The sequence below is a fragment of the Podarcis erhardii genome (assembly GCF_964252035.2).
Source record: "Podarcis erhardii genome assembly, chromosome: 3".
Classification (NCBI taxonomy): domain Eukaryota; kingdom Metazoa; phylum Chordata; class Lepidosauria; order Squamata; family Lacertidae; genus Podarcis; species Podarcis erhardii.
The window spans coordinates 14454067-14481814 of NC_138507.1; the positions used below are offsets into that span (position 1 = coordinate 14454067).

Below are 27748 nucleotides of genomic sequence, written 5' to 3' on the forward strand. Positions count from 1 at the left end.
ATGCATTTATCTAGTCAATTTTATGGGATAGGGAAGTCAGATAGGCCCCAGAACTCTTTACAGATAGCCTGGTCTGTTGTAAGCTCTTGCACAACATCATAAAACAGATGCATAATCAATGTCTGACTTGGGCAGTTTTTATTTCAGTTTCTTCTTGAGAATGGGAATATCTGCCGAGATCTATCCCTTATTTTCCTAAACTGTGACAAATCCATAGTAGCTCAGACTCTCAGTTGATTGACAGCTTATGCCCTCTACCACATACAGTAGTACCTCGGGTTAAGTATGTAATTTGTTCCAGAGGTCTGTTCTTAACTAAAACTGTTCTTAACCTGAAGCACCACTTTAGCTAATGGGGCCTCCTGCTGCCGCTGCACCGCCGGAGCACGATTTCTGTTCTCATCCTGAAGCAAAGTTCTTAACCTGAAGCACTATTTCTGGGTTAGCAGAGTCTGTAACCTGAAGAGTATGTAATCTGAAGCGTATGTAACCCGAGGTACCACTGTACATTCAAGAAGGTTCTATCAAGCAAACAACTGACGGTGCAAGCCTATACATGTCTACTCAGAACTAAAAGCACAGCACTAAATAGGGCTTACTCCCAAGCAAGTTAGTATAGAATTGCAGCCTGAATCTCAATATTTGCTACATAATGTAGTGGCTTTGATGCTGAATCACCACAAATAGATCTCAAACCATTCAGATGGTATTACAGTACCTTATTTTCCTGCTAGCGGCAGTTCCAGCCTTGCTGATGTCATCCATTTTCTCGCCATGTGTCTCTGATTAAGGACGTTATTGGTTTATTTATTACAAAGCTTTAGTTGAGTCTATCTTCTACCCAACACTGCCAGTCTCCAGTTTTTCTTTTCCTAAAGTATCTGTGTTTGGTCTTTAAGTCATGGGATTTGTAAAACAATTTAACTCATATAGAGAAACATCTTGCCAAAGGGGCAAATAGAAAATATGAAATTAAGCCCCCTTTCCACCGATAGGAGCCCCTTCTCCCCCTAGGCCTAGGCAGAGGCAACTGGTTCCCTTGCAATGGATACAACTATGAAGTAGTGAATTGAATAGAGAGGTGAGAGGTGAGAGGTGAGAGGTGAGAGGTGTTGTGGGAGAGGTGTTTGCTGAATTCTGGGCTTGCACAGGGCACAGGTGAAATCTGAAAAACCAAAGTCCACCCTCTGACCAAGGCTGGGGAAGCTATACCTCTCTTGTTCCCATGGTGGCCTGTTGGAAGTCTGTAAGCAGAACATGAACAACGCAACACTCTTGTGATTCTTAGCAACTGCCAATTCCCCATAAAAATAACTCAAAAACGGCAAAAAGAGCTTAACAACTTTTGTATTTTCACTGCATGAAATATGGCAACCCTAACTCATAGACCTGCCCCCTTTGACAGGTGAAGGTTGCATGATTGCAATTATTTCAAACTAAGCCACCTTGAGGATAATTCAATTTAAAGGCAGGGTATGAAACTTCAAAACAAAAAGGAGCAAAATAATAATAAAAATCCTTCAAAGCTCCTGTGCCTACAATAGCAAAGATTAATAAACTGTATTGATTGTACTGCAGTAGCTGTCAGAGTACCTGCCATTTTCTGATATTCTGATATTTTTTAATACTTGTGTTAGTCCCTTAATTCACTAGGCAATTTTAAACTGCAAGAGCTTTGGGTCAGGGTTTCAGTGCATAGGGAAGCCAGACTTGTACAGTGGTACCTTGGGTTAAGTACTTAATTCGTTCCAGAGGTCCATTCTTAACCTGAAACTGTTCTTAACCTGAAGCACCACTTTAGCTAATGGGGCCTCCCGCTGCTGCTGCGCCACCGGAGCACAATTTCTGTTCTTATCCTGAAGCAAAGTTCTTAACCTGAAGCACTATTTCTGGGTTAGCGGAGTCTGTAACCTGAAGTGTATGTAACCTGAAGCGTATGTAACCTGAGGTGCCACTGTATAAGCCATCTTTTAAGATCCAGCACCAACCTTTCATCCCAGATTGCAACATGGGACCCACTTCTTTTTAAATGAAATTAATAGATAAACATACAGTAACAGTTTGTTCTTTTGCTGTTGGAGAAAGTCATAGCAATTCTCAATATTTTGTAAAGCTCTGGGTGAATTTGCAATCTTTGGCAACTCTGAAAAGACAGTTGGTAAGTGAAAATTGGTTGTTGGCTCTGAAAAGAGAGTAGGAAATGTTGGTTAATGTACTGCTGTTTTGCAATTGAAAAGTCTTAATGGAAAGTAGTTACTATTTTTAAAAAAGAAACAAACATAGGCTGTGTGATTGTTCCCTCCCTCCATGTTTATATGTTTTAATACTTCAAATCAACTAGTCTGATGATCTGGAAAATAACAACTTTTTAATATTAAAATAATGCATTCGCCATTTTTCTCTTTCTTTCTTTAGGATGGTCAGGTGCCCTGTGAAAAACAAAGCCAAACAAGCAAATGAGGAGGAGGAGGAGGAGGAGGAGGAGGAGGAGGCGGAGAAGAAGAAGAAGAAGAAGAAGAAGAAGAGGAGGAGGAGGAGGAGGAGGAGGAGGAGGAGGAGGAGGAGGAATAACAACAACAGCGCTGATGGTGCCACATTTGTGGTCCACCTTAGGTTGGAACAGTGTCCAGTTGTGAGTCCTGACTAACTGGTTGAAGACCAGCTCCCTTTAGATCACATGAGAGATCACAGGGTCACTTTCTCAGCACCGAATCCTCCTTTCCTTGAACCAGCTTCAAAGGTATCAGGATCAACTGCCTGGTGGCAAGTATAAACAGGAGGTACATTGCATTTCCCAACCCTTGGAAAGCACCAAAGAGCTCTCAAAGGAGCTTCTTCCTGGCTCTGTGGTTACAGGGTGTTTTTATTAAGCCACTTACGTTTTTTTGAAATGCTTCAGATCAGAAGCCAAATCCTAGGTCAGCAATACTCAACTTCTTCCCTCTGCACCCTCATCTAAAGATGCTTCTCTTGATTTCCACTCCTTTATATCCCTCCCTTGGGTCAGCTGACAAGAGAACCGAAGCCTCCTTTTTTCAGTAGATCAGCAGATCTGTGACTCCTGTTGGATTCTTTTTCCTTTTTCTGGCCACACTGTGGTGAGATCCAACACTTCTTGTTTAAAGCCCTGTATGACATAGGCCTGAAACATCTGAAAGTGAGCCTTTCCCCTATAGCTCCTCTCTGGTGGCAGATGGTACCATCTTGGTAGTTCCACTGCCCTCAGAAGTTCAAGGGGTGGCAGCCCTGGCCTCGGACACCTGAGAGAGATATTTTTAGGGCCCATTCTATTCTCTTGACTGTACTAGTTTTAAACTGCTTTAATATTGTATTTTTTAATTGCTGTGACCAACCCAGCAACCTATCTATCATCTATCTATCTATCTATCTATCTACCTATCTATCGATATAGATATAGATACAGATATAGATATAGATACAACAATAGATTGTTGTTAATTCCCTTGATATCTGATGGGAGGGCATTCCACAGGAGGCGGGCCACTACTGAGAAGGCCCTCTGCCTGGTTCCCTGTATGGTGAAGGCCAGGTAAAAAATCAAAATACTGATGACGACAACAATGCATCTATTTCAATTCTCCCCCCCCCTTCACAAGTTTATTATTATTACTATTATTACTATTATTACTATTATTACTACTATTACTACTATTACTACTATTACTACTATTTCTATTATTATTTTAACAAAATAATAATAAATAAATAAAAATGTGCACCCCACCCCTGAGACCATTTCATTGTAACTATCCAATCTCCCAAAATCTCAACACCTCTTGCAATGGTTTGACCCCTTTCCATTTTAACAGTAGAAATTCTACAAAGACCTTCTGTATCACCTCAGAATCATTTCTCCTGCATATTCCCCCTCTTACCTTAATAGCCCTTGTTTATTTATTATTAATAACTATATCCCAAACCTTTTTTATACCATTCTTCCATTTTATATGTCAATTCTTGTCACAAGTTCAAGCTCACACCCTTTGTGTCCCAGGAACACCAGGACACCCCATTTTTTACCACAAGAGAACAACCATTTGGTTGCCATGATATCACATGATTTCTCAGTGTGATTACCCCCCCACACACACACACAAAGAGAGTGATTCTTTCAGGACTGTGATTTTGCTTGGTGCCCTAAAATGTGTGTTTTTGGACAATGCACCTGAAAAAGTTTTTTTTAGGCGGGGTGGGGTACCACAGTGCAAAAATGTGTGAGATCACAGCAACCCAAATGGCTGCCATGCTTTTGTGATAAAAAAAATGGGAAGATGGCATCTGGGAAGATGGTGTCTTGGATTTTAGCTTTAAAGTGTTGGAGAGTAGGCAAAGTTCACATATAGGTGGTTTTATAAATCTGACCTGAGAAAAGTGTTTATGTGCAGTCGTCTTTAATAATAATATAGGATTTTAAGTTGATTATATTATAGAAGTCAATGCAAAATCTTGGCTTTTGCTTTTCCTATATCCAGGACAACTGCAAACTGGACATGAGTCAGCAGTGACATGAGTCAGCAGTGTGATGCAGCTGTGAAAAAGGCTAATGTGGTTTTAGGTCTCATTAACAGAACCACAGGTTCCAAGTCACAAGAAATACACACACACACACACAGAGAGAGAGAGAGAGAGAGAGAGAGAGAGAGAGAGGTACCTCGAGTTACAAATGCCTCAGGTTACAAACTCTTCTGCTAACCTGGAAGAGTTACCTCAAGTTGAGAACTTTGCCCCAGGATGAGAACGGAAATCATGTGCTGCCAGAGATAGATAGATAGATAGATAGATAGATAGATAGATAGATAGATGATAAATAGATAGATAGATAGATGATAGATGATAGATAGATATTGCTTTATTCTACACCACTCAGACTTCATCTGGAGTGCTAGATGGATTGATATATTATCAGCAAATTAGACTGGGTTCTAAGGAGATGGATGAAGATGGTCAGGGCAGTAGAAAACAAATCCTATGAGGAAAAATGGCAGGGACCAGGAACGTTTAGCTTGGATAAAACTGGGAGGTGGGTGGGAATGATGCCACTTTCCAAAGACCTGAAGTGTTGTCACATGGAACAGGATCAAGACATGTTCTCTGCTGCCAGAGTAGATCTAATTAGCTGAAGTTATAGGAGGGTAGATTTCAGCTGAACACCAGGAGAAATGTTTTAGCAGTAAGAGCAGCTTGACAATGTTATAAAGCAGTGAAATGGATAGAGATTCAAATTGAATTATCGCGGAGAAGAGATTGCAATGTGTAGTGGGATACCGCCATCCGTGTTCTCAGGTTTCCAATAAGAACAGACACTGCTTCTTAATATAAGACAGAAGTAGAACACCAGTCATCTTAACAGTGACAAAGCAGCAAGAGATTCTTCTTCTCCTGCTGCCTCTGGAAGGCAGGTGGTCCTCCTCCTACAATGATCAGCTCTCCACTCACCATAAGCCTGTTGCATGGGCTTTACTGTCTCTGTGGCTGCTCAGATGAGCTTGGAAAAGGAGTGCTTCCTTGTATTTACTCCAGAATTTGGGGCATCCACCAAGGTGTGCTTCTGAATCTTCTCAGATATCCAGCATGCTGCTGCAGCCAAAAGCATTATTTATAATCTGCAACGGTTCTACACGCTATTCATGTACAAGAAGAGGTGCTGGGTTTCAGAAACGGCATCTTCACATTCACACCCAATTCTATCAGGTGCTATTTGTTTTAAATAATGGAAATATTCATTAATGTCCATTCACGAGAATGAGAAACATAGTATAAAGGAAATCAGAAGAGCTCCAGCCACCACCTTGATTCTACAAAAAACCTAGGTCCTTGTACATGTTCTTCCACACTTTGAGTCCCCAGTAGTTTATCATACACTTGAAGCAATATGCAGCACACACTCAATAGCTTTGTAGACTAGTTATCTCACTCATATATCCAGTCCCCTTTAATTAATGTGTAAATGCAACCATGAGGATGTTTTGAATAGCTGGGGAAATTGTCAACACATAGTGTGTGTGGCCATTTTGCCTTCCATCTTTTTTTTTTTTTTTAATAATATTTATTAAGAGTTTGGAAATTACAAAAAGAAAGAAAAAAGAATAATTAGACATAACAATATAATAAAATACAAATACAAAAAGGCTACATAAAACATTGAGTTAACAAAACAAAACAAAAACAATTAAAAACACTTCCAATATTTTCAATCTTAACTTTCATTCACTTGTTTCATTGACTTCCTCACGTCTCCCTTTTTGTATTCCACTTCAATTAACTATTTCAGCAAGTCCTTTCCATCTTCATCTGTTTTCTGTCCTATAATTAATCTTAACATATTCTAACCTAGTTTTTTCCCCTTTAATCTTTAATTTTTTTCCAATCTTCTTCCACCGACTCTTCTCCCTGGTCTCGGATTCTGCCAGTCATTTCCACCAGTTCCATATAGTCCATCAACTTCATATGCCATTCTTCCCGGGTGGGTAAATCTTGTGTCTTCCAATACCTCGCGATGAGTATTCTTGCTGCTGTTGTCGCATACATAAAGAAAGTTCTGTCCTTCTTTGGCACCAATTGGCCAACCATGCCCAGGAGAAAGGCCTCTGGTTTCTTCAGGAAGGTATATTTAAATACCTTTTTCATTTCATTATAAATCATCTCCCAGAATGTCTTAATCCTTGGGCATGTCCACCAAAGGTGAAAGAATGTACCTTCAGTCTCATTACATTTCCAACATTTATTTTCGGGCAAGTGGTATATTTCTGCAAGCTTGACTGGTGTCATGTCATTTTGCCTTCCATCTTATCTAAGATACTCTAATTAAAAATCATGTTTTTAAAAGAAAAAAAAGTAATTTTGCACTGCTCAATATTAGCTCACTTGCACATTTTCTTCATGTTTGTGAAATGCCCCCCAGTTAGATTTTAGTTTGCTTTGTTCCGTGCCATTCTATACTCTGAAAAGGCTGCAGAATTCTAGACAATGGTTGAATGTTATGATCTAAGAATCATACTCAAACTGTAGTTTTATGAGGTCATAAAATTCTACAGTGTAAAGGCCACATTTTTATTGCCACACTTTCTGTGGGCAATGTTCTCTCGACTGTTAAATGAATTTGTATTTCACAATTTTAGGTCCTCCATTCGTACTAGGCTTCTACGCTACATTAGCCATTAGCCCTGCTGGGTGAAAGGCTGTCTCCCACCCTGTCTTCAGCATTCTGGTACCATGCTTGAACATTTGCAAAGCACTGTGGGATGGCAGAAGCCTATCTCATAAGGAGCTGCTGGTCATAGTTCTGTGGTAGAGCATGTACTTTGCATGCAGAAGGTCTCAAGTTCAGTCCGACAGTCAGAATCATTAGGAGGAAGCCTCCAGTATTCCTGTCATGAAAACGGTCTCATAAATTCACAGTATCCTTTCCATCCTCCTCTCTTTGCCACCTCATGTTTCAACTGCCATAGGTGCATAGTCATCAGCTCTCAGTCAACCCATTCAGGACCAAGCTGGACATCCTCAGAAACTTTATAAACAGGACACCCCTTGCTCTCTGACCTTCAAAAGCTGGAAGCAATATGCACAGCTTCTTTCGTATCTGAACTATTTTCTTACACATTTCCTTGGAAGCATCCTGGGCTGGGTACTGTTATTAACAGGATATTGAGCTGGGTGGCCACTGAATCAATTTGGTTCCTGGTTCTAACATGTTCTTGACTTGTGTAGGCTCAAGGTGTCCTTCCTTCCTTCCTTCTTCCTGACTGATCCTACTTGGATTTGGGGGGGGGGGATACATATGAGTCAGTTCCTTCACTGTTATTTTCCTTCAGGTTGAATTCAAGGTCGCATTGTTGCTTTCGCCTTACAAGGCTCTGGTAGATGGGAGTGGATGACATAGTCTTGTTTACTGTCTGTTGGAGCTGAATATACCCTGAGATGTTTACAGGTATTTCCTGCACCACAGGAAAAGTGGAGGATTTCCATCCTCAGCAGAGGCGGCTCTCCTGACTCATTGGAGACAAGGAGCGCAAGCTGTGTGTTCTTGCTCCTTCCTGTTTCTTCACCCAGCGCAATGTGGTGGGGCTATTTGATGTCTGGAGAGGAGAGGCAGCAACTGCTGTGTGCCAAAATCATCGCTTCCTTGATGATGTGCTCAAAAAAAAAAAAAAAAAAAAAAAAAGTCCTGTGGGGGAGCTGATCTTTTATTTTAACTTTCAAAAGGAAGCTGTAGCAACACATATACACACCACAGCAAGAATGACTAGATTCCAGGCTCTGCCTTTTGCTTTGGCTGATTTAAGCATTTTGGGATGGTTGAAGTTTTCCAAACACCTCTACACTTCTAGGCCTGGCAGAAGGCTGTCCTTCTCCTTTCATGCTTTCCAGATGTGAGAGCTAAAGGGAAGCTGACTTACAAAAAGAAAACAGGCTTTTGTGAAATGTATCTCTCTTTCCCTTCCAGAAATAAAAACAAGATTCCCGCCCCCCCTTTCCTAAGAGAGTTTGGATCCCTTATTTAGACTGTTCACATATTCATCTCTATTACTGAAGGCACATCCTTCCTCCAAACAGGAACCAGTTGAACATTCTTACATTCTTCCCCCATCAGAACTCTGAGACCTGCTCTTTGGTTGGGGTTTAAGGATTTCTAACCGGATATAACAATCAACCACACAAAACAACACATCCCAAGATACTTGCGTTGGGGGTGCATTTTAATTTTAGTAAACTGGTTTAAAGCATGTGGGTACAAGCACAATTGTCCTAAGGGACACAAGGCAATCAACAAAACTCCTTTTCCTGTTACAATTTTTCTTGGATTGCATGTGCAATAAAGGTTTGTGTGACTCAGTCTCTGTGGCCAGATATGGCAATGGCTTTCTATAGACCTCCATGGAAGAATTGTCTTTCCATCATATAAATGTAATCTAAATTAGCTTCAGAAACAAATTATTAACTGCCATTTATATTGCACTTTTAAGTATGAAATGTCTTTCGCTGCACTTACCAGTTGTTGAGGCATGCCACTATTTGAAGAGGGGCATATCTCAGTGTTGGAACATACCACGACCACCATCATAAACTTTTATTGCACTAACCAAAGGCCATGGCATCATCCAAAAGCATCAGCAGTCACTACATATACAGAAAAAACACAAATTAACAAAAATTCTTTGTTACATAGAATTAAAGGTAGTTCTCATATAAATGTGCAAATGAAAATTCCAAGTCCTCTTCGCAGTTGACCGCTAGTTTACCTAGTTCCTTTGCCCTGATCTTCCTAGCTAGCCAAGGCATAGAGAGCTACTCTATAAGCTACAAAGTCTTTGGCATTGCTCAGCACCCATTTTACCCTCTCCACCCTGGTTAAATTGGTTTCCTTCGTAAAGAGAGGTTTCATAAATCGATTTCTTGGTTCTGTATATAATGGGTTTTGCAGTCAGTACTGGCATGTGTCTTCCACATATGGTTGCCAACACAGACAGAGTCTTTCTTCATAGGGTATTTTATTAGACTGTCTGTCTAGAACCGCTGAGGGAATCAATTGGAAGCGAAGTTCTGTGAAGGTGACTCTCAACAAGGCAAATGGAAGCTCTGTAAAGTACGTGGCTCAAAAGCGCTCCGATTTAATAAGCGAAAGCCATGGTGGCTTCACATGCAGAATGTTCAGGATTCAATCCTTGGTAGGTGATGAAAAAGACCTCTGCCCTAAATGCCAGTCAGAATAAACAGGACTGGGCTGGATGATGTCAGGCCTCAGGGAATTGGCTTCCTCCCCCCTTTGGCAGTAGATAAGCAGAACAAAGGAAAAGGAGACTTCTTACCAGTTAGAAACTTTAATAATCACAGTGAGAGAACAAAGAACACATCTAGGAATGGTGGTGCTCCCAATTAAGGAAACCACCCCCTGCTGTCCCTATTAATCTACGTCATTTCTACGTCTTGTAATCTGAGCTTGTACCCTCTGTGCTTTCCATTCTGCTACTTTCTGAGCTCTCCATGACTTTGGAGAAGGGGGTGTCAATGCTGTCCAGAGACTGTGATTCTGTTAACCCTCTCTCTTCCAGTGTTTCTTCTCCTAGCTGTTCCCCACCCAGTATTTCCCAGCTTCTGCCTTCTGAACTATGCCCCTCTGCAAACCACTGTTCCAAATCTATACTGTTGTTCTGCTCCTGGGAAGATTCAGGATCTGGAGCAGGGGGAGGGGAGGGGGAGGCTCCCACCATTCCTCCTCAGTGCAGCCCTCCTCAGCACGGTCCCTGACAGATGAACACATAGTCTGGCGTGGTGTAAAACCACTTCCTGTATTCCTGTTTTCATCCCAATGAGTATCTGTCACCAATGGTGCCTGTGCCTGTCATTTCTTACAGTGCAGACTCCAGCCCGGCACACATTGTATTAGATCGGATTTAAAAAATGCTGAATTCTAGGCTCAGGGGTGGGGCCATGGGCCAAAGGTGAACGAAATGAAGTTCATGTTGGGAGTAGGAGAGTTGGGTGCCAGGGGCATCAGCCTGGGTCTGAGAGGGAATGTAGAGTTCAGTCCAAGTTCCCCAATAGAATACCTTAATCACATGGTTCAGGAAGTGTAACACCATGCCACTATTGCCCAATGAAAGCAAGCCATACACACAAACCAAGAGTGCTGATTGCTTCAGCTATATGGGGGGAAAACATTTGGTCTCACACATTTCAATGGTGACTCATCAGATGCTATCGCCACCTTTCAGAAGAAGTCAAAATTAGAATGTGGGCATGCCAAACATTAGAGGAAAGAGTTCTGCTTTGTAATTTAAGAGCACTAAGCTGAACTTTAAAACAGTGTTATTTGGCATCATTTTTATTATTGTTTTTTCTTCTTCTTTGAATTGTAATCAGTGTTTGACATTCCCAAGTTTCTTTCTATAAAGTCAGACAGAACAATAGAGAATTTGTGACCCTTTTTCTTGGATGACTACAATGACTTCAATATTTAATGGCTGTGATTTTGGCTCCGATTGTTTGGCACTTGCACTGGAAAGCAGTTAGACTCTCCAGCAGGCATATTCCAAAAGAACACACCCATTTCTCACAATCTCAAGTGTATATCAATGGTGATATCTCTTATGCAACAGTAAAACATATCATCTTTCCCAGATGCTTGTGTTATCTAATAGCACACGAGACGCTGTATATAATATATGATTGCTCTGAATCCACTCGAGCTACACTTTATAAAGCTGTTTCTGTAAGACTAGCTGCATCAGAATATGGATGGAGCTGTATGTTAAATGTGCATTCAGCTGAAAGCAATGCAATGCAGATGGACAATATCAACACCCAGATGCACATTCTAATTTCCTTTTGTTTGAAACACTGATTTATGCCTTTCATTCCATATCCAAAATGTGACTCACCTGTAGATCTCCTTTGCAGGGCAGAGGTGACACGCAGATCTTATCTAAACCTATGTAAATGAAAGCCACTGTAGTGTAGTGTTGGACTAAGCTAAGGCCTGAGAGACTTGGGTTCAAATCCCTTCTCAGTCGTGAAACACAATTTATTTCATCCTAAACTACATCGCATATTGGCTAAAATGTTGCTTTTAAACTATCATGGATATTTATTAATGATTACCAAAGAATTTTAAGGCAAAAAAATTTTAAGAGTCAAATTGCTAAGATCAATGGACATCAGCAACTCAAGCCACAGACACGGCCCCTGAACGTAAGGGGTTCAAACGGGGCTCAGCAATTCCCCATTCCATGTTTTCTTGACGAAATCATAAAAAATGGGATTTAATTGTTGTCCTATGTGGGGGGAGGAGAAACAGGGTGCTAACAGGGCCCATGGGAACCCTCTGTGTTCAGGAACAGAGTCCACAACTGGAGTGGGTCATGCCCAAAACGTTTACACGTTTCCCCAAAATTTCATGCTCGGCGCCTTAGCTACACTCTGAGGAAGAACATTTTGCAAAATCTACCCTGATAAAGCACCCATCTCTGCCTTCCAAGTCTGTGAGCTGGATGGAACTCTTCAGGTACAGCTTGGATTATATTCCATGCCAACCAGGCAGAGTTTCAGACTCCCTTAAAGCTCAAACCAAAGACAGCAAATTATCCTTTCTAGAAACCCAGAGCAGTCAGTGAATACGGGCAGTGGTGGGTACCTGGCTTCCAGACAGCAAAGTCATGGCCACTTACAGGGAAGGAGAAGGGATGGGACAAGGCAATGAGGAAGTTGGCACTTTGTTGTGTGTGAATGTTAAGGATAGTAGGTAAAGGTAAAGGGACCCCTGACCATTAGGTCCAGTCGTGGCCGACTCTGGGGTTGCGGCGCTCATCTTGCTTTATTGGCCGAGGGAGCCGGCGTACAGCTTCCGGGTCATGTGGCCAGCATGACTAAGCCGCTTCTGGTGAACCACAGCAGCGCACAGAAACGCTGTTTACCTTCCCACTGGAGCGGTACCTATTTATCTACTTGCATTTTGACGTGCTTTCAAACTGCTAGGTTGGCAGGAGCAGGGGCCGAGCAACGGGAGCTCACCCCGTCGCGGGGATTCGAACCGCTGACCTTCTGATCAACAAGTCCTAGGCTCTGTGGTTTAACCCACAGCACCACCTGATATGTTAATTAAATATTATCTTTCCTTCATTCACGCTACTGGGTCATGTAGCAGAGCAGATTCCCCTCAATTCAGCAGGAAGCTAGTTTGCAGATTCATTTGAATCTCTTTAGTTAAGCAATCCAGTCTGGCTTGATTAGAATAGATTATTCCTGGTGTCTCCTTTTATCCCTCTTAAAAGAATAAAGACACAAGAGTCTTTCCTTAAAAGTAACAAGAAGTTTATTCACATTCAGTTCACAGTATGATCCCTGAAGGCAAGCTTTAGCTAGTAGTTACAGAACATACTGTGAGTTCATCCCTTATGGGAACTGAGCTCATGTGCTGCTGGCTGAGAGCAAGCAGACAGCAAAATACGTTAAGAGAACAGCATCAAGAGAACAAAATGGCAGCAGGAGAGCAGCATGGCATCAAGAGAGAAGATGGCTGCATGACTCGGCTCTTTTATGGAGTCAGCCAGGATCACGCCCATCTCCCTGGTCACATGCAGGGGGGGATGCTCCAGAACAGTGGAACAGGAAGTTATACTGACTGGATTAACATCCTTCTGCCTATGCCCACTCTAGGGAAACAAGGAATGTTGTATTTGACTGCTCCAATGGATTACATCCCACTTGTTGCAGGCATTGATGGGGTCAATCTGGCACTCCTGTCCAAGCATCCAAGCAGCACTAAGCTGCCTGTCGCCTCATCCCCTATCTCCCAGTAAGGGGTAAAACTTGCACTACTTGGAGGTTAGATACCTGTTGACAGCTCTTCTCACCGACCTCTCCTGCCAGAAGCTACTCCAGAGAAAGCATTTAAGCCAAGGCTCTCCCTCTATATATTTCTTCAGCCCAGGAGTGCAGTTTGGAGAAACATCAGGCCTGTTGGAGAATCTTGTCAAAGGAGACCCTCAATGAAGAATGAAGCTGCAGGGATGCCTAAACACTGCCACCCTCTTTGGTAACCTAGCTGCTAACTGTGAACCAAAATATAGTCAGGGGGTCAAGCTCTAAACATTGGTGCCAGGAGTTTTTTAAATGGCTGGATCTGGAACTTTTCACTTGGTGCTGCTCAGAGCAGGCACTACAAATTCAAATGGGGGCTATTAGCTTCAGTGACTCAGGGATGCTTTCGGAGCCATTAAACAAACCAGATCACTCTTTTAATGTCAAGGATATCAAATATACAGAGATGTTTGCACTCTGAGATTGTGAGAAGATGGAGCCTTTCCAATGACAGATCTGGGATGAACACCATATTAGCATCTACTATTTACTTCTGCAGACCTTAAAACCATTTTTACTCCACAGACTAAAAGGCCAAAATCTGTCCGCGGCTATATTTGAGCTGCGTTAGCAGTGAACATGCTTTGAGCTGTCGCAGAATTACACATTCAGTGCCAAACAATCTTAAGCTCCAACTAGAAACCTGACCGTCTTTTGGATAGAGATGTTTAAACTATTTGCCACATTAATAATTTGTGGCAGTGTCCCGCAGACTAAATATGCATGTGTTGCTGAATCATAAGTTCACTGGAAGCCCACAGTCAGAAAAGTGGCCGGTTAAATTGAATCAGTATGTGAAAGTCAGCCTTCCTTACCTTTTGGCACTCTTCCCCACTAACAGCACTTATTCCCCTCCTGTCTTGAGTGGAGGTGTAACCCCATTTTCCTCCTGGACTTCTTGAGACACCTCCCACCTGGCTGTGTAGTCCCTGTCTTCACAGTTTTAGAGCACTGCTCAGTCTGCCCCTTCTGTTTCCTGGTCTTGTGTAAGATATCCCTCCCCCCCCCCATTAAGATGAACTCATATCAACAACATTAAAATTCAACATTCTGTAATTGATTCCTATCTCTGCCAGCACCACTTGAAATGTCTGCAAACATTATTTGATATTACAGTAATTCGACCCCTCGTAGGGATGGGCTTTTAGAAAGACGAGGACTCGTTTCAGCCTACTGCATAAAATGAAAGCTCTGCTACCTTCTTCCACCATAAGGATCCTTGACAAATGTTGGTTTTCTGCTAAACTAATGCTAAACCTTCACCTGTACAAAGCTCATCTCTCTATTCTAATAGATTCTCTTTCCCCACATTTCTCAGTCATTTTGAGGAGGATGTGATATGATGTGTGGTTTATCTATCACCCTCTTTAGAATGCTTCAGAAATATGCAAAAATAAAAATAGTTGCATGTATGGTTCTTCTTGCTTCCTCCCCCCCCCCCAACAAAAAGCTTTTATATGAAGTCTCTTGCTCATTCCCAAGAAATCCATCTATGTTTTGTGCCCAATGAATTCCTGCCTGAAGTATAGCAGATGTGTCGAACTAGGAGGGTGTGCTCTGACAGGGAGATTTCCCGGGAGCTAGAAAGCATTTTCTCATGAATCTTTGTGTCATGACATTTGACAGCACAGAAATGGGCCTGTGTTCCTTGGCTCCCATCAACAAGGATTGATGCCATATTTGTTTAAGCTGGTCCTGAACAATTTTTCCAAAAGCGTCATCATCTTTGGAAATCCCCTTCTCTCCAATTAGCTCTTTCGAATCACTTTCCCAACGTCCTGTGCTTAAATTTTAACTCTCTTTTAAAGTGCTCAAAGCACCTGACACATCCCAGAAAGGTAACTGCATTAAGTCTGATGCAAAAATAGAAGTCAAAGAATCTTTGACTTCCTAATGACTAATAACTTTTTTGTGGCATAACTTTCATAGACTGAAACCCACTTCATCAGATTCATAATCCTCAATTGGCAGGTAAAGTTATGGTTTTCCCAGTAGTGATGTGTGGAAGTGAGAGCTAGACCATAAAGAAGGCTGATCGCCGAAGAATTGATGCTTTTGAATTATGGTGCTGGAGGAGACTCTTGAAAGTCCCATGGACTGCAAGAAGATCAAACCTATCCATTCTGAAGGAAATCAGCCCTGAGTGCTCACTGGAAGGACAGATCATGAAGCTAAGGCTCCAATACTTTGGCCACCTCATGAGAAGAGAAGACTCCCTGGAAAAGACCCTGATGCTGGGAAAGATGGAGGGCACAAGGAGAAGGGGACGACAGAGGATGAGATGGTTGGACAGTGTTCTTGAAGCTAGCAGCATGAGTTTGACCAAACTGCGGGAGGCAGTGGAAGACAGGAGTGCCTGGCGTGCTCTGGTCCATGGGGACACGAAGAGTCGGACACGACTGAATGACTAGACAACAACATACATGTCAAAGGTCTGGAGTGGGGATTGGAAATAGTAGGGCCTAATGATCTATCTGAAATGTAAGAGGCCCAGCATGACTGCACCATTTATAGGCAAAGCTCCAAGATAAGAACAGAGAATTAATTGGTGATAATATCATTGTACAAAGCTTACTATGCAAATGTAACTTCTGCAGTAGGAGATAAAAACCATTATCTTGATCCATACTTACACTGAAAAGAATCCAATTTGCTGATAAAGTCTGGTGTAAAGTGACTAAGACCACAAATAGATAGGCATCCCTGATAGCCAGGGGTGGTCCACCCATGAGGCCAGTTGAAGTGATCACCTCAGGAGGCAGGATCCATAGGAGCAGCAGATCCAGATGTAGATCCCCCACCCCCATTCTCAACGTAGATTTCATTCACACCTTTTTCCCTGGTGGGGAGGGAGGCACCATTTTGCAGTTTGCCTCAGATGTCAAAATATATTGGGCTGGCTCTGCTGATAGCCATTGACAGACCTTTTCTCATCCATGAATTTCTCTGGTTAGAAGGCCACCATGCTTGCTGAAGCTGGTCTGGGTCTGGTCAGTGCCTAGATGAGTGACCAGCGGGGAATCACATGTATGGCATCTTGAATTCCATGGAAGAAGAAACGTGAAATTAAAAGGGCAGTGCAATTGAATAAAAATAAGGCCATCTACACCACTGTTCATCACAATTTCATTGGGGAGAAAACACATAATGTAATTATACATTGTGTGAACCCCGCCCTGATTTGTCCTGAACCTATTGCCAGCCTATAACCAATTGCCAACCTGTTACCAATCCTAGCCCTTTTCCTGCAACACAGTGTTGTCATTCCTTTACTTACCTGCTTGGGTCCATAGACCGCTAGGAGAGATATCAAGCCACTTGATGGAACTCAGTGATACTGCCAAAACCTCGCAATGTCCATTGTCTCCAGAATATAGTTTTAAAACAAATGAAACCAAACAGTGTTGTTTTAACCAGGGCTATGTTCAATTATGGGATGCTGGTGGCACTGTGGGTTAAACCACAGAGCCTAGGACTTGCCGATCAGAAGGTTGGCGGTTCGAATCCCCGTGACGGGGTGAGCGCCCGTTGCTCAGTCCCTGCTCCTGCCAACCTAGCAGTTCAAAAGCATGTCAAAGTGCAAGTAGATAAATAGGTACCGCTCCAGTGGGAAGGTAAACGGCGTTTCTGTGCGCTGCCCTGGTTCGCCAGAAGCGGCTTCATCATGCTGGCCACATGACCCGGAAGCTGTATGCTGGTTCCCTCGGCCAATAAAGCGAGATGAGTGCCCCAACCCCAGAGTCGGTCACGACTGAACCTAATGGTCATGGGTCCCTTTACCTTTACCTTTATGTTCAATTAAGTGTCACTTGCTTCTTTTCAGGAGCTCAGAATTACATTTTAGCCACACAGAAATCTTGCATGGAGGCGAGATAAACTAATCTGCACAGATTCAATGATGAATTAAATCTATGTTTCCTTCCAATCTAACCAACAGGTTTGCTCAGTTTCCCCAAATCTGGTGTGGGCCAGATGGTTTTGCACTCCAGCTCCTGTCATTGCTATCCACTGGCCATGATCGTTGGGGCTGATGGGAACTAGAGTCCAAGAACAACTGAGCTTGAAGAAGGCTACTCTAGCTGTGATTACGTTTAGGGGGCTTTTCCATTTCCTAAATTCACAATGCAAGACAAGTTTTAAACAAAGACTTCTCAAAAAAGTTTAGTCAAGAACTGCAAGTTCTATTAAATTACTTGATTTGTGCCTCTGTGGCCTAATGGAGATTTGGAGTAAAGAACCATAGGGAGTTGCCAACAGTCAACATTGCCCAAATTGCGGTGGACATTGCTGATTATAAACCCCAAAGGTTTAAATAAATATCTCAGGATAATCTATTTGTACAAGTTAAATAAACTCAAATCCTCTCCAATTCTTAGAACACACAATATTGAAAACAATAAGGAAATTAAGGGAGATATGTTAGCATGTCTTTCATATCAAAGGCTTCTGATGTTCCAGAGATTTGCTTATACCAGACATTATAGAGACTGTTAGCATGAGAGCCCTACAGAAGAGTACTGTGGCTTTATAAGGTGAAAGGTAAAGGTACCCCTGACCATTAGGTCCAGTCACAGAAGACTCTGGGTTTGCGCACTCATCTTGCTCTATAGGCCAAGGGAGCCGGCGTTTGTCCACAGACAGCTTCCGGGTCATGTGGCCAGCATGACTAAGCCACTTCTGCCAAACCAGAGCAGCGCACAGAAATGCCGTTTACCTTCCCGCCAGAGTGGTACCTATTTATTTACTTGCATTTTGATGTGCTTTCAAATTGCTAGGTGGGCAGGAGCTGGGACTGAGCAATGGGAGCTCACCCCGTCGTGGGGATTCGAACCGCCAACCTTCTGATTGTCAAGCCCTAGGTTCTGTGGTTTAGACCACAGCACCACCCGTGTTCTTGCTGGCTTTATAAGGAATGGACAGTAATGGAGTGTCTGGAAAACTAAAGTCAATTTCCATTTCCACCGCTGATCTGCTGGATTGACATCATATCATCAGGTCAGCTCCGTAGACTGCAAGTTATTTGTATCGGTTTGCTGTTTCTCATTGTACATTTAGGAGGATTTGCATACTTAGACATAACCTTCCTTTGTCAGTATTTGAAAAGAGAGTTGGCACAAACCAGTAGCTGTATTAAGAGTGAAATATCTGGCATTTTCAGTGTCAAACTGCAGCACAGTCGTTTTGACCAACTACAAGTAGAGATATTATACCCCCGTAGACTGATTAGCAGGCAATATCTACCAGGCTTATGCATAGGCATTAGGATTCTAGCTTAGATCAATGTGCACATAGCAAGGTCTTCTTGTGTATTGCTCTTCTAAAATCCCCTGCATAGCGACTGTACAACACATTCTGCAGTGACTGGCAATTCCAAGCAGTTTACATGAAGTTTTACATGAAGTTGTTGTTGTTGTTATTTAGTCGTTTAGTCGTGTCCGATTCTTCATGACCCCATGGACCAGAGCACGCCAGGCACTCCTGTCTTCCACTGTCTCCCGCAGTTTGGTCAAACTCATGCTGGTAGCTACGAGAACACTGTCCAACCATCTCGTCTTCTGTCGTCCCCTTCTCCTTGTGCCCTCCATCTTTCCCAGCATCAGGGTCTTTTCCAGGGAGTCTTCTCTTCTCATGAGGTGGCCAAAATATTGGAGCCTCAACTTCAGGATCTGTCCTTCCAGTGAGCACTCAGGGCTGATTTCCTTCAGAATGGATAGGTTTGATCTTCTTGCAGTCCATGGGACTTTCAAGAGTCTCCTCCAGCACCATAATTCAAAAGCATCAATTCTTCGGCGATCAGCCTTCTTTATGGTCCAGCTCTCACTTCCATACATCACTACTGGGGAAACCATGGCTTTAACTATGCGGACCTTTGTTGGTAAGCTGATGAAGTACATTGCATTATTCTAGCTGCCTCCAAGTGAAAACAAGAATGGCAGTCACCAAGCGTCCATCAGACAGAAAGGTATGTGGATTTTTCATCAGGAAGAGTTGGTGGCTGTTCCAGGGACATGGGGCTGTATTCAACTAACTCAAGAGATATTGGCTTTACTTTAAGTGGGTCTTCTCTGAGTAAAGGCTGGTGCCATGATTCTATGAATGCAACCCAGAGTGTGGCCACAAATAACCACTCCACTTTTTCAGAGAGTTTCTTTGGTGTGGTTAAAACTCGCCATGAACAGGTGGAAGCCATATCACACAAATAACTTGCTATGAAAAATGGTGCCTATGTTCTGTGTGGCTTCCGACCTTGGTATAACGAGTGTGGCAAAGCGGGTATGAGCTTTGATCAGTGTGGGAATGAAGCATCCTCTAGCTGCCTATCTTCTGAAACATCTGATTCTCTTGTTATTACTGGAGACAGCATGTAGGACTGGATGGATCACTGTATTTAACTCTAGAGAGCATTCTACATCATCTCCCCTTCTCCTTTTTTGTAAGTATACTTTTTTTTAGTGGAGGAGGCACACGATGAAGGGCCTCAGATGATGATCATATGATCTGGATAAGTTTGTATGGGCCTTTGTATGAATAAGGTTTCAGGTTCTATCCTTGGCATGTCCAGTTACAAGAATTTCAATGAGCTGCAGAAGATCTCATGTTTGTGACCTTGAAGAACCACCAATAGACTGGGTAAGCAATGATGACTCAGTAAAAGGCAGCTTCAGCACTAACACATTTTCAGCCTAATCCACAACCCACTTTTAGTGGAAGCACATGGGTGGATTTCCACTGATTTTTGCTCCTCTCTAAAGATAATAATATTGACACCAAGTACTATGTACAGTGGTGCCTCAGGTTAAGTACTTAATTCATTCCGGAGGTCCGTACTTAACCTGAAACTGTTCTTAACCTGAAGCACCACTTTAGCTAATGGGGCCTCCCGCTGCTGCTGCGCCGCCAGAGCACGATTTCTGTTCTCATCCTGAAGCAAAGTTCTTAACCTGAAGCACTATTTCTGGGTTAGCGGAGTCTGTAACCTGAAGCGTCTGTAACCTGAAGCATATGTAACCTGAGGTACCACTGTAAAAGTAAACACATATAAAAGTAACTTGCATGTTACGCTTATTCGCTTATGTGATTGTAGCTTTATGAGTGTAAGATGAGTTCTACCTACACTAGGGTATAGTATGCATAAAAAAATCCCAATATTAGTGAAAAAATACATACTAAATATTATGCATATATTTATGAAAATAGCATGAAAAATATATTAGGGGAGAGTGTTTTACAAAGATGTCTAATCTGGGGCTGCACCCACCTTGCATGTCTTATACGGCATCAGGTGTGGGGCTAGGTAAGGACACGACTGATTATGCAGCTGTTCCCTGCCAACAGCAGAACTGGACTCCCAACCCATGATCTGATGGGCAAGGAGTTTGATCCTGCTTGGTTGCCATCTCCTCCCACCTCCATGGGCCAACTTTGACAGGTGGATGGGACAACCCTCCTGTCAATCACCTGGTGATATGTTGTTGGTGATAGCCTTTCCCCCTTCCTTCCTCCTGAGGCTACCTGAGTAGGACTATAACTCTCCTCTAGAGAGCACTCCTGTAAGAGAGACTGGGAATACAACACAACTTTATGTTACAGACCTTGCTTGTAGGGAAGCATTGATTTAAAAAATCCCTAGTGTCAGAGCAAAGCTTGTGAACGAGTTCCAAGGGGGTGAGGTTTACAAGCCGAGGACAGGGAATTCACTTAGCACAATGATCTATGGGTAAATCTTAAGGAAGGAAGTTCAGAGACAGGAAGGGAGGGTGTGGATAGGAAAATGCTACTCTGCGTTGGGCCTTGAATCTTAGCCCATGGATGGATAAGACGGGATCTAGAAATTAATGTGTGATGTGGAGAATTCAATTATCTATCGAACAACCTTCAAGTCTGGCAGCTGGTTCAAAGCTGATAAGGAGGAGACTGGTCATAAAGTTCCCATGGAATGTTCTCATCCCTCGTTGGCACGTGTATGAGTTAAGAAAGCATGAATCAGAATCTAATTCTGCCAAACAGTGATTGGATCCCTCAGAGGCACTGGCCTATGAGTTACCCTAACAACATGCTCTGTTGAGCTATGGGAACTATAGAGGGTGTTTGTTTTTCTCCCCTCTTGTCGTCCTGTAGCCTGATTTTTCCCACACTGTTTTCTTGTCCTTTTATTTTTCAAAACATGCAGCTGAAAATGCAATATATTCATTGGGTTATGCCACCAACTTTTAAAGGGGAGAGGGGAAATCCAACTTTCATCTTGAACGTAGCTAAAATCAAGAAGTCTGGCGATGCTTGGAATCTCCTGGCCAGCCAAAACTTTGTGGCATGTCTGGAACTCTGGGAATCAGCCAATGGGAACATCTAAAAGGGGTCATCATGCAGACTGGTGTAGGATAGATTAATCACGGATGGCGAAGAATCTTCCCAGACTTTACTAGAGCCATCTCATTTTTATGTCCAAGTTCACTTTTGTGCGGGAGAAAAAAGCCCTTCTGCAGTTATTTCCCTGTTGCTTCTTTACACACATTTCCAGAACAAGGGAAGACACGTGGATACCCCCCCCCCCCAGATATGAGCAACAGTTGCTAATTCATGACACAGGCATCAGTAGTGGCTCATGCGATGGGATGGCTCGGTGGGTCCACCCCATCACTTGATCCACTACTGAGGTCTGCCTAAGTAAAAGTGTTGCAGCAGCTTACCTGGAAGCGGCAGGGTGATGGTAAAGATTAGCTCCGTTGGTGTGTCTGCACAGCCCCACCCTCGCTGCCACCCTGCTGTATCCCCATTTGGGAAAGTGGCAGCAAGGCCAGTGTCAAGAGAGCAGCTATCAGGCCCCAACTGACAGGTGTACACTCAGCCAACTGGCTCCCCCAATTACAGAACCACATGACTGTAGAGTTGGAAGGGACCATGAGGGTCATCTGCCTCAACTCCCTGCAATGCAGGAATATCAGCTAAAGCATCCATGGCAGATGGCCATCCATCCATGTGAAGGAAAGTCCATAACCTCCCGAGCGAGTCCATTCCACTGCTGAACAGCTCTTACTGTCAGAAGCTTCTTCCTGAAGTTTAGTTCGAATCTCCTTTCTTGTGACTTGAATTCATTGGTACAGGTTCTACCCTCCAGAGCAGCAGAAAACATATTCCACATGACAGCCCTTTAGATATTTGAAGATACTGCAGCTACCATGTCACCTCAATGTCTCCTCCTTCCCAATGTTTAGTGAAAAAGAAGACGATTGGATTATTCTTAAATTACAGTGGCACCTCGGGTTACAGGCGCCTCAGGTTACAGATGCTTCAGGTTACAGAGTCCTCTAACCCAGAAACAGTACCTTGGGTTAAGAACTTTGCTTCAGGATGAGAATAGAAATTGCATGGCGGCAGCGTAACAGCAGCAGGAAGCCCCATTAGCTAAAGCGGTACCTCAGGTTAAGAACAGTTTCAGGTTAAGAATAGACCTCCAGAACGAATTAAGTTCTTAACCCGAGGTACCACTGTATAAGGCAAAGGTTTATTGTGGTGGCAGTAATGTGTGTAGAAAGAGGATTTGTGAACCACAAGGATGTTGTATGGGTGCAACTCCTCCTCTATAAGCAAAGACTGTCCCACCCAGAGTTAGGAGCAGAGGACAAGATTGGACTTCATCTGCCACAATGTTGTTCCCAACTACAGGGTTTTACTTTTCCCCAAAGGAATGAAGGCATCCATTCACTTAAAAGGAAGAACTTTGGGGTGCACTCAAGAATGCGCTACTTCGGTTCTGAAGTGGGACAGGCCAGATAAAGGTTTTTCTGCCAGAGCGGGAACTATGTCCAAGATTGTCGGGATGTAACAGAAGGAAAGGGAGAATCTTCCTAGTCATCATCCCCCAATAAAAGTAAAGGTAAATAACCCCTGGACCGTTAAGTCCAGTCAAAGGCGACTATGGGGTTGAGGCACTCATCTCGATTTCAGGCCGAGGGAGCCGGCGTTCGTCCACAGACAGTTTTCCAGGTCATGTGGCCAGCATGGCTAAACCGCTTCTGGCGCAATGGAACACCATGATGGAAGCCAGAGCTCACAGAAATGCCATTTACCTTCCTGCCACAGTGATACCTATTTATCTACTTGCCCTGGTGTGCTTTCGAACTGCTAGGTAGGCAGGAGCTGAGACAGAGCAATGCCAAACTTCTGACTGGCAAGCCCAAGAGGCTCAGTGGTTTAGACCACAGTGCCACCTGCGTCCCAAACCTTGATCCTAGGCTGGCCAGTGCAGGTGTTATCTGCTGTCAGAAAGTTGTCCTGCAAGTAATTGGGCTGCTTACATTCTATACCAGGTATAGCAGGTATAGCCCAAAGAGGCTCAGTGGTTTAGACCACAGTGCCACTTGTGTCTCTGATATTTTTACGTAGTGGTGAAATTCAGTCCAATTTAAGCATTTTTAATCCCAATGATTTTGGTGGTAGAATGGGATTTACAGCAAAAATTGGATTTACAGCACTTGTTGGATCACATTTTTTGAAGTTTAGGTTAAACTTATACAGAATCTCAAACCCTATTTTGAAAGCCTTGAGTAGCCCTTATCTGAGTGCCGCAGAGGGTGGGTAAGGAAGGGAGTGTTCTGTGGGATCCTAAATCTGAACTAGTTCTTACGGATAGTGTGTCAAAGTTTTTTGTTGCTGCATAATACTCTTATCGTGCAATGTAGAGGCATCCAGATACCACAGAACATATTAGCTGTGCTTCTGACAGTCAGCTTCCAATGATAACAAAATCATATGGCTTGTTTTATGGGTGGCCTTAGTTTAGAAAACTCAACTCCCAAGAAGAGAACATTTGAAAGGGAAACTCCTTTCCACCATCGTACTAGTTCTTTAAAATACTTCACCTTCACCCTTAATGTTTCAATCTGCTCTCAGTTGGTGGCATCATATAAGAGAGCCTAAAGCATTGTGGCAAAATTAATTTGGTTCACTTTAACTTCATCCAAAAAACAAAAAACATGAACTGCATGAAAAAAATATAGAAATAATTCCATTTGCTCTTTCCAAAGCCAAAGAAGCTAGACGAGTTCTCCAACATCTGTTTACATTTTCAATATATTCAGCAACATGAGGCACAAAATGATATTTAGGGTACAAATTTACTCACCTCAGAAGCTGGCTTCTGCGTTTTGATGCCATGTCACATATCACTATCCTTACTGAAATGCTTCCAAGTCAAAGTTGGAAGATACTGAGTGATTTCAGTGGGGCCTGGAGGATCAAACCATGAGAAAAGAGCATGACGAAATGCTGTGGCAGATTTTCATAAGAACTTAGGAAGTTGCCTTCTACTATTAGGACATTAGTCTACCTAGCTCAATATTGTCTACATTCAGTAGTGACCAATGGTGCTACACAGGTGTGGGGATGCTGTGCTCTCCTGACTTCCCAGTCCTGAACATCTCTGTTGCCTACTGAGAGGGAGAGGTGATGGGGCAAGGCCAGCATGGAGGGAGTGTCAGATTGGCTCTGCCACACTATGATGAGCTATGTGGTAGCAACCTGCAGCCTTGGGAAGGCCCACTTTCAGGCAAGGAACATTCGAAGTCTTACCTGAGGATGGAACCTGGGTTTTTCTGCATACAAATCAAATGAGCTATAGCCCTTTATCTACATTTTTCCTTGCCTGATGCATTTTATCACAGTGATCCATCATTTCTTCCATATAAAAGGAAACTGAGTTTTCCTTCCATATATCTCATAAAATATATTAAATTTGAGCAAAAGCAGAATATTCTGTATCTTACAGATCTGATGTTTAATAGAATGGTTTTTATTGAAAATCTATATTCTTGCTGTAGACAGCAAATGAAAACTTAACCCTCTTTTGGCTCAAGAAGCAACTCACTTTAAGAAATAAACTCTTTATTTTCAGTACAGAAATCATCTCACTGATCCAGATCAGCTTGAACTGATCCTGGATAATTTATGCATTTCACATTAATAATATTTACAGCTGTTAGTTTTTGCAAAATTTACATTTGGTATTTCAGCTCTTATTTACCATTAGTTTAGATTTTTGTTCTAAATGTTTAAATTTCATCTTAATTTTGAATTTAGCTTGTTCCCTGTTATAAGAATAACTGCAACTCTTAGTTGGGCAATGCCTCCTCCCTTTCAGTTTTTTATTTGCATTTGTAACAGAAAATAACTAAACAAACAAACAACAGTGATTGAAACAATCTATTGCCAGCTGACATTGAAACTAAAAATACCCCATTAACTCTGTTTGAAACATATACATTAAATTAAGCAGTCAAAATAGGTTTCTAAATGAAATGGATGGTTATATGCCATGCATTCAAATGTAAAGCGGGAAGTGAGCTCTTCAAACCGCTGGCTGAAACATGGAGAAAGTTTGTCCTTCTATTCTAGCAGGACTTATCTATTCTATAAGTCTCTTAGCCACCATAACACATCACAGAATCCATGTTTGTTGTCCATCGGCTAGTTGGGCAATACCTAGGACCAATTAAAACGTCACAAAAATGTGGCAAGCTTTCAAGTTCTTCGTGATGCTTCATCAGTATACCTGAAGGAGCGTCTCCACCCCCATCATTCTGCCCGGACGCTGAGGTCCAGCGCCGAGGACCTTCTGGCGGTTCCCTCATTGCGAGAAGCAAAGCTACAGGGAACCAGGCAGAGGGCCTTCTCGGTAGTGGCGCCTGCCCTGTGGAATGCCCTTCCAGCAGATGTCAAAGCGATAAACAACTACCTGACATTCAGAAGACATCTTAAGGCAGGCCTGTTCAGGGAAGTTTTTAATGTGTGATATTTTACTGTATTTTTGGTTTCTATGGAAGCCGCCCAGAGTGGCTGGGGAGGCCCAGCCAGATGGGCAGGGTATAAATAATAAATTATTATTATTATTATTATTATTATTATTATTAGGCAAGATATTACATGAAACAGGTTGCCATGACACTCCTTCAGGCAGGTGTCATCATCATGAGGTCACAATGGCCACTGTCTCCTTTTCAGGCAAGCAGCATCAGTAGGGTAGACACATAGTTCACTTCATTTGCTGGCTGGCAAATTCAATCTCTTCCCTCTCCACACCTGCAGCCGTATGTTGTGTACACAGAGTCACCCAGAGGTAGGTGGGCATAATCTCTCTTTGTCTCACTGTGGAGGGCAGCAGCAGCAGTGTGTGAGAAGAGGCCACCAGCTCCTCTCTCACTGAAAGGGGCAATATGGGCAGAGGAAAGGAGGAGACTTGGCAGTTGAACACCCCGAGAGTTAGAGGGTAGTGGACACTGTCAGAACAAGTTGCTTTGTTGGAGCTCTCCATGGTGCTGCCTTGTGGGCCTCTTTTCAAGGTTAGGTTGGAGAAGTTGATAGGTCTGTTCTGGCTTTTCTAGGCCACTATGGCTGCAGACTTCTGAATACCAGTGGCTGGGAACTGTAGGAGGGGAGATTGCTCTTGTGCTCCACTCCTGCTTGCAGGCTACCCATGAGCTGGTTGGCCACTGTGAAAATAGGATGTTGTACTAGATGGGCCATTAGCCTGAACCAGCAGGCTCTTCTCCTATTGTTAAATGTACATCTGGTGCATATTATTGTATAGTTATGTTTCTCTCTCATTATCTTCCTTCTCCTACTGCTCTTCTGCTCCTTCTTTAAAAGCTATCTCATGCTCTGAAAGAAAGTATGGATCAGGCTCTTAAGCTCAACTTCACACAAGTTAACACATGCTATTGCATGTAATGGCCTATATAGTATACATTGTATACCTACGATCTTCTGACCCGTCTACTGCAATTATTAAGTTTGCAGATGACACCACCATAATGGGTTTAATAACAGGTGCAGACGAATCAGCATATAGAGAGGAGGTCCAAAAAATATCTAAGTGGTGCCTAGGGAACAACTTGCACCTTAATATCAGCAAGACAAAGGAGATGGTGTTGGACTTTCGGAGGAAGAGGAGAGAACAAGCCCTGCTGTACATCAGGGAGGGCTGTGTGGAGAGAGTCTCTTCCTTTAAAGGTCTCAGTGAAGACCTTACTTGGAAAATCAATACAACCCAGGTGGTTAAGAAAGTCCAACAGAGACTCCATCTCCTCAGAGTATTGCGGAGAACAATGTCAATTAACATTTGATGATCTCCTTCTTCCAGTCAACAATAGAAAGTGTCCTTTCATACTGCATCACGGTGTGGTACGCTGGTTTGACATCAACTGATAGGAAGTGCCTGCAGAGGAGACAGGAAAATTGGCTTCCAGGTGGAGAGATCAAAACTAGAAACAGAATTGTTAGATTCCAACACTAAGAATTTGTCAAAGATGTATAACTTGCTGTTGAAATGGAATAAGCAGGATGAAACGGTTAAATCAGCTATGATTAAGTGGGCACA

The 27748-nt window shown here is 42.8% G+C and overlaps 1 long non-coding RNA gene across 1 annotated transcript; it reads right to left on the reverse strand.

Moving 5' to 3' along the window:
- Positions 1-2067: 2067 nt before the first annotated feature.
- On the reverse strand, positions 2068-25919 carry LOC309339422. The gene is made up of 3 exons (XR_014155329.1): positions 25855-25919; positions 24500-24603; positions 2068-2182 (listed from the first exon to the last, which is right to left on the reverse strand). It is a non-coding gene; the product is annotated as an uncharacterized lncRNA (long non-coding RNA).
- Positions 25920-27748: the final 1829 nt, after the last annotated feature.